Below are 12286 nucleotides of genomic sequence, written 5' to 3'. Positions count from 1 at the left end.
CTCATGAGTTGTCAAGAGACCTTAAATCATAAAGATGTTCAAAAGAATTGCTTCTCTAACTGGAGAATAAGTATTTATACCTCTGTTTTACTTTTTAAAAAGTATTAACTGGTAAGTGAAAACTAGGATTGTTAAAGATCATAGCACAGATGTTTTCAAATAAACATCTGAGCAGATGGAACAGACAGAGCAGATAGCGTCTTAACCCTTTTGAAATGTCAGTCTAAAAATGATTAAGATGGCTCTGCTTTATACTGTGAGTTTCTTTCCTGAAGCTTGATACCAGAGGAGTCCAGTGATACTGACTTCCAAAGCCAGGGCAAGTACCAAACTCCACTTTGTTACCATAGCTACTTCCTACCCTGTTTCTCTTTAGTGTCAGGGGAAAGGAAACCCTCAATCACCTCCAGAACTGGCTGTGCAGCTAAAGGTGACACTTTCAGAGTTCCATCAGGTACCATGGAATTCCCAACATGGGAAACCTTGACTCTTCACACTTGACTTCCTGGGCACGCTTGCTAATGGGCCCATTACACACTGGCACCTTGTAAAATAAAATTACAAAGGAGATTATTTCCAGGCATTCTTTTTTTCTTCAAAGGAAAGTGTTCCTAAATTACAGTGGATAAAATTATAACTGGAGTGCAAAATATAATCCTTGTCTTTGAAATAGAGCATTTTCACATATGCGATATAAACTAAATATTCTCCCTTCTTCCCTCCCTCTTTCCCCTCCTTCCTTCTATACTATTTTACTTTTTACCAGCAAACAATGACCAAGTAATATCTACAAGCTTGCCCGAAGGCAGGCAGTCAGAGTCCCTGGATTTTAGCATCCTGACAGTGCCAGCCTCTGTCAGTAATGGGGATGCTTATTTTTTTTGTCACTGTTATTAAAATTGATTTTCCAAATAATCTTGATTATTGGTTATTGATTTAGTGAGTCCAGATATTAATAACTGCATTCAAGTCACATGTGAATACCACTAGCATTTAACTTATTTGTGCCTATTTGCACAACTCTGTCTTTTACTTCATCTGAACTTTCTTATAATTACAGTAAAAGTGGAATCTCTACCTCAAATGAACTTGAGGGATTATTTCTTTTGCCCCTTATTCTCCATAAAGACCATTCATTCTTACCTGTTTTACAGGTAACTGAAGTTCAGAAAGTACCAGTGACTTCAGAGCATACTTTTCTTATTGTATAAATTATGCTTCCAGTTCACCCCTCCTCCCATGGTGGGCATCTTTCCTCCTCTTTGCTAGAACAGTCTGTACCAGCTGCTTGAGGAGGGCAGGTGCAAGAACCAGGCTGATGTGCATTGTCCTTAAATTGTTGGCAAGGTGAACCACAGTTTAAAATTGCCAATAAAAATGTATTTCTTTATTATTGCCTCTGAAATTACATAGGGGCAATATCTAAGTAAGGGGCCCAAATTGTCTCAATTTCAGGAAATACAATAATGGAGTTTCATCTCCCAAGGAAACTAGATAGGAATAATAAACATTTTCTTTTCTATTCCTTCTGTTCTTTTTCTTAAATTTATTTTTTAAATTTACAATATTGTATTGGTTTTGCCATATATCAACATGAATCCGCCACAGGTATATACGTGCTCTCCATCCTGAACCCTCCTCCCTCCTCCCTCCCCGTACCATCCCTCTGGGTCGTCCCAGTGCACCAGCCCCAAGTATCGTGCATCGAACCTGGATTGGCGACTCATTTCATATATGATATTATACATGTTTCAATGCCATTCTCCCAAATCATCCCACCCTCTCCCTCTCCCACAGAGTCCAAAAGACTGTTCTATATGTCAGTGTCTCTTTTGCTGTCTCGTACACAGGGTTATTGTTACCATCTTTCTAAATTCCATATATATATATGTCAGTATACTGTATTGGTGTTTTTCTTTCTGGCTTACTTCACTCTGTATAATAGGCTCCAGTTTCATCCACCTCATTAGAACTGATTCAAATGTATTCTTTTTAATGGCTGAGTAATACTCCATTGTGTATATGTACCACAGCTTTCTTATCCATTCATCTGCTGATGGACATCTAGGTTGCTTATAGAATACTTTTATTAAGGTTCTAGCTCCTATACCTGAAGAAAGAGAACACTTTTTCATAACATGAGGTTACTTTTTCAAGCATTCTTCTGGTTTCACTGGTACTGAGATGGTCTTTAGCAGTCCATTGGAATGGTTCTTCACTCTGATGAGTGGGTGAAAAAGTCGTGGGTAATCATTTAGGGGACTGTAGAATAAAGAAGCCACAGCTCAGCAAAGAGACACATTCGAGGAAGATGCTATTAGTAAATGTCCTTAAATCCTAGAGTCTGGGAAAATACAGAGTAAATCTTAGCAAATGGGAGAGCTGAAGAATAAGGTAACCTGAATCTCTGTTTTCTAGGGCTAGAGATCTGGTAGTTGGAAGTCTGGGTATTGTTTTTTTTTTTTTAATAAAAACATTTCCTTCCCCAAACAGCAACAACAACAACAAAAAAGGTAAAATACAAATAAATTCTAATTTTGGAGAAAGATTATGGAATTACGGTATTTTGAAAGAAAAGCACCCAACTGACTTAGGGAAATTTGAAAGACTAAAAAGAACACTGCCTCATCCAAGTTGCCGTAATTCCCTTCCATGAAATTCCAAGAACTGTTTTTCATCAGAGAAGTCCCAGGGCTCTAAAAGTGAAATGAAAGGGTTAGTTGCTTAGTTGTGTCTGACTCTTTGCGATCCCATGGACTGCAGACTGCCAGGCTCCTCTGTGCATGGAATTCTTCAGGCAAGAATACTGGAGTGGGTAGCCATGCCCTTCTGAAGGGGATCTTCCCAATCCAGGGAGTAAACCCAGGTCTCCCACATTGCAGGCAGATTCTTTACTGTCTTAGCCACAAGGGAAGCCCAGGACTCTAAGGTGAATGTTAATTCAGCAGAGAGATTCTTCCCCTGCCACAGAGAGTGGTGGCCCAGACATAGCAGTCAGTGGAGCCCGCTGGTCTCATCCTCTACATTATAGTTGATAATGAAGCACGCACCTTCTCAACTCCTAAAACCTTGAGCATAAAAATAGCTCAGGGCCAGGGTGATTGATGGCCTTGGCTGACCCTGATGGATAATCTCAGTACTTAGCAGTATGTGGAGATTCCAGAAAAAGAGAAGCCTCTTGAAAAGAACCTCTGTCCATATCTGTGCCATCACTAATTCCCCTTTGCCTACTGAGGAATCCTTTCTGCTCTGTGGCTGCTCTGTGGTTTGGGGTGTGCAGATAGAGGGTGTAGTCAGTGCATACTCTTAACTTCCAACTCAGGTGAAATGCTAACTCCTCTCTTCAGTCCTCTCAGAGTTGGTGCAAAGCTCCGAGTACAAGATTTTCCTTAGTTTTGTACATGTTACTAGCTACTAAGAATTCAAGAATCAAAGTTAAAGGTGGTGTTTCTTCTGGTCTCAGTCTGACGATAGTGATGCTATCAGCTAGCAATGCCCGGGGCATTCACCTGGGCCTGCATATTTGAGGTTGCCCCCACAGACATTTTCCAGTAGGAGCCAATGTTGTGGACTGGCCTTTGTGGTTTGTATCATGATCACAAAACGCACCTCAGCAACAACTATGTTGATGAAAAGCTAATCAATAGTTGATCTAAGAAAGAAATAGAAGTTTCTCTTTGAGCCAACCTGAGGATTATAAGCTGGGAGATGGTCTTTCAGAAAGCTCTGAGGTCTGTTCCACCCACCAGAGATCAAAGTAGGCTAACATGAGTTCTTGAGACAGATAATTATGTGTCATTTGACAGTTTACAGATCAACACGTACAGAGCGAGTAGCAGGTCATGGGTCATAGTAGCCCCTGATGGGGTTAAGAAGGAAGGTTATCTTCTAGGGAGGCCTGATTAATCCAGACACACACACAGTACACCCTACAGAGGGTGGGGTCGGGGAGGAAGCCCAAATAGGAAAAGAAAGATTTTATGTTTAAATTTTTCTCATCTTGCCATAAAATATGAACTTTATTTCATCAAACATCAGGAAACTTTGTAAGGAAAAAAAAAAGGTTTATTACTCAGAGGTCCTGGAGGATATATACACATCAAGGCTGGAGGGAGAGCAAAGACCTGGGGTTCTGCCTGTATTGGGGTTGAGGTGAGGTTTGTGGGTTACTCTTTATTGGTGAATTTAAAACATAAGAGTGGGGGTCAGTTATGTAGGTGACCCAGGGGTCTCCAATAGGGGAGCTTCATGGGGTTGCTGGATCTTTAGGTAGCTGTGTAGCTGGCAACATGCTTATTCGAGATGGATTCTTTGAAAATGGATGCCTTGACAATCAAAAATTTAATGTTAAGCAGTTACATTACAATCAAAAAAGCTGTCAGGCACTTACACTAAAAGTGACGAGAGGCAAAGGGCCAGTTGTAACCTAATTCGATAGGTGCTTCAAAAAGGCCACTGGACTTGGGACAGCTACTGGTCTTTGCCCTGACCTGTTACTTTCCCTAGGACTTAGTTTCCCATCTCCAAGTAAGATAGGCTTTTAGGTAATAGAATGCAAAGTTCAGAGATTTCCTATCATCCAATCAATGTTAAATTCTCAGAGAACCCAGACTTCATAATTTTGTTATGGGAATGGGGAAGGTATTAAGCAACTTCACTGCATTCTTCCCAGCACAGCCCACTGCTGCGGCCAAGATCCAAAGGCGTCATCACCTCTAACACACTGGCATCCTCATCATTGCCTTCAGGCCTGAGCTTCCAAGGAATTCAGGCTGGCAAGGTCTGTGAGCTTCCTGAACTTTTAAAGAGTCCCTTCAACAGGCATATGCTTGTTCTTCAACACAAATTTCCTAATTTGGGAACCACCTGAAGCTTGGAAAACTAGGCAGCCCTTGGGTAGACTCTAGAGTTCTTAACTATGCTTCCTTCTAGAAAGCAAAAGAATGGTCCTCCATCCTCAATCCATGGGTTAATACATATGCCAAGGAGGCTGCCTGTAAAGGGGTGGCATGATTTTAAACATCCAAAACTGACCTTGGGCAAAATTTTCTCTGGCTTTTCTCCTCCACCATAAGCATTCCTTTCCTCTCTCCTGGCCTTTTCCTCCTTCCCCCTTCTCTCATGAACCATTCTGGCTTTCATGAACAGATGGCTACAACTGATTAGGTGTAACTGACAGGCTAGAAGTCCCACCCTTTCCAAGGACATCTACAACACAGGGGAAGTTCCTTGAAGATAGGCAGTAGGGAGAAGGCAATGGCACCCCACTCCAGTACTCTTGCCTGGAAAATCCCATGGATGGAGGAGCCTGGTGGGCTGCAGTCCATGGGGTCACGAAGAGTCGGACACGACTGAGTGACCTCACTTTTACTTTTCACTTTCATGCGTTGGAGAAGAAATGGCAACCCACTCCAGTGTTCTTGCCTGGAGAATCCCAGGGACGGGGGAGCCTGGTGGGCTGCCGTCTATGGGGTCGCACAGAGTCGGACACGACTGAAGCGATGCAGCAGCGGCAGCAGCGGCAGCAGGCAGTAGAGAACAGCTTGCCAAGCCATTTCTGAAAGACTGCTAATCTCTGCAAGCAAGCCTCACTTTTCTTCCTAAAAATGTTGGAGAGAGAGTAAATTCATCCTGCAGATTTCACCGTTATTCTGTTTGCTTTCTTTAGTCCTCTTTTCTAGCTTTGACTTGCTTCTTCTTGTGAGCACTCTTCAGAGAGCCATTTTAGAACAAGGTAGGCAGTGTGCTCAGTCACTCAGTTGTGTCAAACTCTTTGTGACCCCATGGACTGTAGCCCTCAAAGCTCTCTGTCCATAGAATTTTTCAGGCAAGAATACTGGAGTAGGTTGCCATTTCCTACTCCAGGGGATCTTTCAGATTCAGGGATCAAACTTGTGTCTCTTTCATCTCCTGTACTAGCAGGTGGATTCTTTACTACTAGCACCACCTGGGTAGGCAGAGGCAGGAATATACCCATATTTGACAAGATTTGATCAAAAATAGCTGAAAGCCTTGATGTATAAAAAGAACCATCTAGTCATTCCAGTTCTTAATCCAAGATACTATTTTCAGGTTACGCTCAAGTTACATGATGAATCTAACATTTATTATATTTATGGTACTTTCTATGTATTCTGCTAGAAACCAGGAATACAGAACTGAAGGACATCTCTCAGTACAAATTAGTAGAGAATATCTATGTACACTGTCAAGACAGTATATAGAAATATAGAATCAATGATGGGGGGAGAGGTGTGAGGAAAGGACCAGGGAGAGAAAAGTGATGACAGTTCTTCAGTTCTTCAACCTTTTGGCAGCTAGAATTATTCCATTGCTCTTCCTGTCAGGTTCCACATGATTTGAACAAGTACCTCATATTGACTTCATTGTCACCATGGGCAGTGGCTTTTGGATACTCACAGTGCAGGCACTTACACTCCTGGGAACTTCTTACCTCTCCCAGATTTAAGAAGTTGTCTGGATGTCCATGGAAAGATGGTGGTGCTAATATTAATTCATTCATAAACACTACCCCCTCCCTGAAATAAACCAAAATGAAAAATAAGTATGAATTTATATTAGAAGAAAACTTCTTCAAGATTGGAACTAGGGAATAGCTTTGATCTCAAAGCATGAAATTGGAGTGATGTGTGCCTACTTACCGGAGAAGGCAATGGCAACCCACTCCAGCACTCTTGCCTGGAAAATCCCATGGATGGAGGAGCCTGGTGGGCTGCAGTCCATGGGGTCGCGAAGAGTCGGACATGACTGAGTGACCTCACTTTTACTTTTCACTTTCATGCATTGGAGAAGGAAATGGCAACCCACTCCAGTGTTCTTGCCTGGAGAATCCCAGGGACGGAGGAGCCTGGTGGGCTGCTGTCTATGGGGTCGCACAGAGTCGGACACGACTGAAGAGACTTAGCAGCAGCAGCAGCAGCAGTGCCTACTTACCATCCCCACCTGAGGGAAACTGAACACTAGGAAACGCAAGAAATAACTTGTGGTCTATGGCCCAGGCAAGAATCTGCTGTGGCTGAGAGGCCGAAGATAAGTGACATGCTATATCCTGCCTTTCCCTTCCCCTAACTTCCTAATTGGAAAAAGGAGGTTTGGAGATAAGGGTATAGATATGGAAGATGGAGTTAGTTTACAGTTAGACTAGAAAAGCTCTCTTTATCTCTGGGGACATTATGGTGTCTGTTTTTTTTTACTCTTGGCCAAGTTAAGGGCAGTGAGATTTATGATGTTAAGTTTGAATCTACCCTGGGGATCCCCAGGGTTAATTTCTTTAATGATGGGTTTCCAACTGGCCTAATAGATTATGCAAACCTGATTGCATGGCTAGAGAGGCATAAAAATCCTGGGAAATTCTACTTTGAGCTCTCCCAAAGTCAGGATCCCTCCCATAAATCATGGTAGTTCCAGCTGGAGACACTGCAGTCTTGGTACAATAAGGACCCTGGGAGTTTAGGCATGGGTTCTCTCTTGAATCTCAATGTCTACACTCTCCTTTCTGCACTCTTTTTGCTGCACCTGTATCTTTGCCTTACACAAAAGTCTTATGTAAGTGTGCTCTCTGGAGTCTGGTGAGTCCTTTCAAATACATGAACATGGGAAATCTTTAGCAGGGCAATGACACTCAAATGTTAAGTTTGGAAACAAATATTATGACCATCCCTGTATGCTCAGTCATGTCCAACTCTTTGCAACTCATAGACTGTAGCCCACTAGGTTCTCTATCCATGGGATTTTCCAGGCAAGAATACTGGAGTGGGTTGCCATTTCCTTCTCCAAGGGATCTTCTTTAAGACTTCTCCAGAATCTTAAAGACTTTGCATTTATCATATATATCTTCCCAATCCAGGGATTGAACCCACGTCTCCTGAATTGACAGGCAGATTTTTTTTTTACCACTAAGCCAGCTGGGAAGACTATATACATACAGAAATACATACATATATAATATAGCAGGAAAACAACTTCTCAGCAACACTAAATGATAAAAAAAAGAGATTTCTAATGAAAAAAAAGGTGCCAAGAATGATTTTTCAGATAAGCCATCATTTATACTAGTTATAGAAAGTAATAAAAATGCAAAATCTCTTTGCGTAGTAATATGACTAGAAAAAAATTCCAGTTAGTAAGTAGTTATTAGACACTAAAAAATAAAGAAATAAAAAACCTCAGGAAGTGTATCAAAGACAGTCTCAGAAGAGAAAAATCTATTTTAAGACAGCTTCCAGCTTTTGGGATGAATTGGCATTTAAAAGCCATGAATGAGCAAGTTATGTCATGAACAAATAAAGTTTAATTAGCTATGATACTTGGAACTATAAACTAGAAGGCAAACTATTAATTCTTGAAAGGAAAGGTACATAATAAAACATTTTAAAAAGAACTTCCGAATTTCATCATTCCAGGACAACTCAAATCTAAGGGGGACCACCATTTTGTGTCATGCTAAGAAAAACTGTTAAATATATCACTTTCCAGTCATTTAAAATTGTCCTTTTTTATCTTGTTTAAAGAGTCTTAAAGGCTTTGTATTTCTCATGTAGCATTTTCTGATTGCATAAAAAAGGAAACTACAAGTTAAATAAATTAAACTATTTCTAAAACATCTTCCAGCCTGAATCTCTTGAATCACTTCTTGACGCTCAGAGTTGTCGATGTCTGAGGTTTTCCAGGCAGATAGTTCCCTGTACCATTGAGAGATGTGATGATGCTAACGTATTTTAAGAGAGTTTCTTTGCTGTCTCCAAGATCTTCTTCCAAGATATTGACACTCATTCTGTAAAATTTGATGCTGACGTGTTCTTGATCTTACCAGGAGGTATCACAAAAGGCGTTCAGACAACAACCAGGACACTTATTCTCTCCTCAAATGGTCTTTAAGTGGTTTGGTGACTGAAATATCAAGAAGTTGTATGCCCATGCCAAATGCCAGCTTGTGCAAACAAAGACAACTTCATCCTTACTGCCAGGAGGCAGCAGCTATATTAACATGCCATTGCTTAACACACCCCAACTTCAGATTGTAATATGAAAACATAGGAGTCCTAGAATAGATGAAGTACACTATAGTGGACCTGGATAAAATTCTCAGAGCTTATTAAGAAAAATTGGGAGTTGGAAGGAAATGCAATAACCTAAGTTCCACATTTTTCAATGAAAGGAGTCAATGAACATATTTTGAGGTTGAAACATTTTTATAAATGTAAAGTTCGAAGTTTGCTTTTTTAAATGTAAAATACTAGCAATGAAACAGACTAGAAGTGTAAGTTGAATAAATCTAAAATATGACAAGAAACTTTCAAATTGGCGTAAAATATAAAACCAGTATCAACTTTCTCAAAAAGGTTTTTACACAAAGGATGAGTCAAACAATAAAAAAATTCAATAATATGCAAATAACAATGGAAAGATTATAGATCTCACCTTCCAACCAAGTGTATAAAAACTAGAAATTAACAAAAGTATGAATGATATCCTCAATGACACTGCTCTTGACTCAAAACGGAATTAGAAAAATAATGACAATTTTATATTTTAAAGTGTTTGGGCTAGAGTCTACTTACTCCAGGGAATTTTTATACTAGTTATAAACATGTTCATTAACATGCAAGAAAGAAAATAAATGCATTTGAAGTAGATAAGATGGAAAAACAGCAAATTAAACTTTAGAAAAGCAGGGCATAATAAACTTTAATAAAGTAAAAATTACTTAGAAACTGCTCATTGATCTATTTTTTAAAAAGAGACACTATTCAAACACAAAGTCAAAAATGAGAAATAGAGTAAAAAAGGAAATGGAAAGAATTATGAGAATGATTCATAAATCCCTTTGCAAATAAATTTGAAAACCTAGATGGTTAAAATATAAATGATCGAGTGAATCAAGAAGAGGATGAGATGAAACAAAGAACATTGTGGGGGAAAAAGTACTTGTCAAAAAAGTGCCATGCCTAGGCGATTTTATTGGTGCGCTCTTTCAAAGCTTCAGGGAACACATAAAGCTGACTTTTTAAAAATCTTTCCAGGGCATTGCGGGCAATGGGAGTTGGCAGCTCGACCCACACCACATCCGTATGGGATTGCTGGGGACATGGATTGATAAATCACAGCAGGATTAAATGCATTACCAGCATTGTCAGCAGGTTTCAGTTATCTTGGCAGAGACAGGATGGAGCGTGAAGCTAGTAAAACAGCAAGTGAGGACAGAAATTCCACAGATCTGTTAGGAGCTTATCATTGAGTCCATCTGAGCAAAATAGCACCTTCTCACTAAACTATTTTAATTGAAAATGTACTGGTTAATTTATAGCTTTATTCTTTAAGTGTTCTGTTTTCATATAAAAGCTATAGGCAAGAAGCTACTTTATGTTTGTAGGCATTTATAGTAAAGTAGAAAACAGCTAACTCGAGATCTGTGATTTTTTTTTTTCCTTTAAAGGAGGGATATTTAGTATCAGGGGCTTCCCTGGTGACTCAGTGGTAAAGAATCCACCTGCCAATGCAGGAGACTAAGGTTCAATCTCTGGGACAGATAGAGCTACTGGAGAAGGAAATGGCAACCCACTCCAGTATTCTTGCCTGGAAAATTCCATGGAGAGGAGGAGCCTGGTGGGCTACAGTTCATGGGTCACAAAGAGTCAGACACGGATTAGTGACTAAACAACAGCAACAAATATATTACTCAATTTCAGAAAGTTTGCTCTAGGCTTTAGAGAAGGAAAACAACTCTCTTTCCTTTGGGTTTGACTTTTTCCACCTCTGCTCCATACTAGAATGGTAAGAGTTTGCAAGAAAAATCAGGACTTAAGTAAAGGAGAGGTTGCCAAGGAGGACCTGGTGTGTTTTGGGTCAAGGCTGGGCCTGTACAAGAGCAGGATTCCCTGCAGCCACACATGGTCTAACTCAGCTCCAAGCTGTTGCTTCCCCATGAGGATTCAGGCACAGAAAGCCTTAGTTATAAACAAGAAACTCTTTCCTTAGTCTCCTCTGCATATGGACCTTGAAAACCTCTGGCAGGACATGGCTGGCCAAGGATTTGGGATTCTGGGTCTAAGCCATCTTTCCCTCTACAACCAATGGCCACACTCTGCTTCCCCTAGGGATTAGGTGCACTCCTGGATAGAAGTTTGATCCTAGGACCAGTGACAAAGCTGGAATCAGCTCACTGCAGAACATACTTGTGGTCCAACCAAAGACTACTCAAAAACTATGGAGAGAGCAGATTCAGCGCATTAGTTGTAGGTCATAACTGCTTAGCAGAGTATCTAAAAATAGGAAGGGACCTTGGAAATTACTTAGTCCACCTTCTATACAATACCAATGACAGAATCACTTCTGAATCATCCGGTTGATAGAATCTCTCCTTAACACTTCAGTGATGGAGAGTTTACTACTCCTCTCTATCACTCTTCAGGAGGGCCTTCTCCATTGTTGGAAAGTACCATTTGTTAGAAGAGTCTTCTTATAAGGAGAGAATAAGCATTACGCCATTAACTTGTTCTTTCGAACAGAAAAGAAGTCTACTTTTTCCACATGACCTTCGTTCTTCTCAGATTATGCACTTGATACAGGAACATCCAAGATGATAGGATGTGGTATCTATAAACTTCGTACCTTACGAAGGTATGAAGAGAATTATTCTCTTATTATTAAAACAGTAGCACCCACAAAGTACAGGTGTTCCTTGGCATCTGCAGGGGATTTGTTCCAGGGCCCACTGAGGATACCAAACGCTGAGGATGCTCAAGTCCCACAGACTGCCCTTCATTTCTTCAGTTATGTATCTGAGGATTCAACCAGTGATCATATAGTACCATAAATCTGCATGTCAGTGGACCCATGAAGGTTAACCGTGTTGAGAGTCAACTATACTCCAGTGCATCCACATCAGAACTTAACATTTTATTTAGTTCCAGCTCCTTCCTTCTAATTTGTAAGTTAGCACAAGTAAACCTTACTTTAGGCAAGCAATGCTTTCCTGAAAAGGAGGGTGAAAAAAAGTAACTGTGAATGAGAAAACCAATCTCTATGAATTAGTGGAATCTGCTGTTTAATATATTCTGTAGGCAATACCTTCACAAATAATATTGTTGGAATTTTATCTGTCTCATAAGTATGTTTTGTATGCTATATTTCTTCAAAGTGAGGTCTTCTTAGAACTGATTTTCTTTGCCAACTTTAAAGTGAACTGCCATAATAAGGTAATCTTCCTGCTCACAGTACTCTGATGGAAAACCTATGACTAAAGTAAGAATTTTGTTATTCTCAG

This window comes from Bos mutus, chromosome 1, assembly GCF_027580195.1.
Source record: "Bos mutus isolate GX-2022 chromosome 1, NWIPB_WYAK_1.1, whole genome shotgun sequence".
NCBI lineage: Eukaryota > Metazoa > Chordata > Mammalia > Artiodactyla > Bovidae > Bos > Bos mutus.
The sequence above is the reverse complement of the archived record's forward strand: the minus strand, read 5'-3'. Positions refer to the sequence as shown.